The following is a 1,124-nucleotide window of genomic DNA, read 5'->3' as shown; positions in this document are numbered from 1 at the left end:
CCCAAACCAGTCCTCAACTACCCTCTGTCCTAAAAGATCTCTGTCACGATTTACTTTAGGACACCTGATCCAACAGAGCGACGTAAAGATGTGGGTTTTCTGTTTTTTTTGTTTGTTTTAATGCCTGCGTTCAACAAACAATCCTGGAAATGCTGTGAAATGGGAACTACGACAAAGATTTCGAACAATCTAAACCATCATAAACTGTTTTTAGCATTATTTTAAAGGATTAAAGTTGGGTGTAAACGGCTCGTGTGCCGCCTGTAACATGATCTGATTGTGTTTTCCAGTGTGGCAGCTGCCCTGGCATTGTGTGCGTGTGTCAGAGGTGGAATTAAGGAGGCGCAGAAGTGTGTCACTGCAGGTGTTGGGGTGTAAAGAGGCGTGGATTTGAGGGTCAAGTTGCTTGTGGGCGTGTGTGTGTACGTGTTTGTGCTGCATCAACCCTCCGTCCTAAAAGGCTAATTACAGATAGTGAACCAGCAGGTGTGTGATGTGTGATTGCACGCAAACACACTTGAATGCACTAGGCTTAAAAGTGAATTAAAGGAGAAAACAGGATCAATTTGGGAGGGTAAACTTGTTTTCGTGACTGCAGCTTTACAAGTATGATGGTTAATGCGGTGCATCCCACTACAGAGCTTTACAAATACTGCATCAGCAAAATCCCTGAAAGACAAAACTCTCCTTGACTTATCTTTATCTCACACACACACACACAATCGTGGTCACAGTGGTCTAACGGTTTGACCTGCAGCAAGGCTTGGTGGAGTAGAGGTGAATCACTCACTCTCTCTGAACCCACACACACACACACACACACATCCACATATAAACAATCCAACCACAAACGCACATATGGGCTCTTTCTAAAAAACACACACCACAACGCCCTTTCTCTTCGTTTCGCTTGCCCTAACCACAGCTACTTCCTCCATGCAAACTGTTGGCTGAGGGGGGCAGGTGGTTAGTTTGACTACACACACACACACAGAAACACACAATCACACACACATGCATGCAGCCACAATGGCAGATTAATAGAAACCAAACTAGGTGGCTTTTGGTATCGACGAATCCCTCTGAACACTGAGGAGAGTCGCATCTGAAAACAAAAGTCATCA

This window comes from Halichoeres trimaculatus, unplaced genomic scaffold, assembly GCF_033239565.1.
Source record: "Halichoeres trimaculatus isolate MK-OKI-2021-1 unplaced genomic scaffold, fHalTri1.1 fHalTri1_scaffold_24, whole genome shotgun sequence".
NCBI lineage: Eukaryota > Metazoa > Chordata > Actinopteri > Labriformes > Labridae > Halichoeres > Halichoeres trimaculatus.
Note: the sequence above shows the minus strand (reverse complement) of the source record.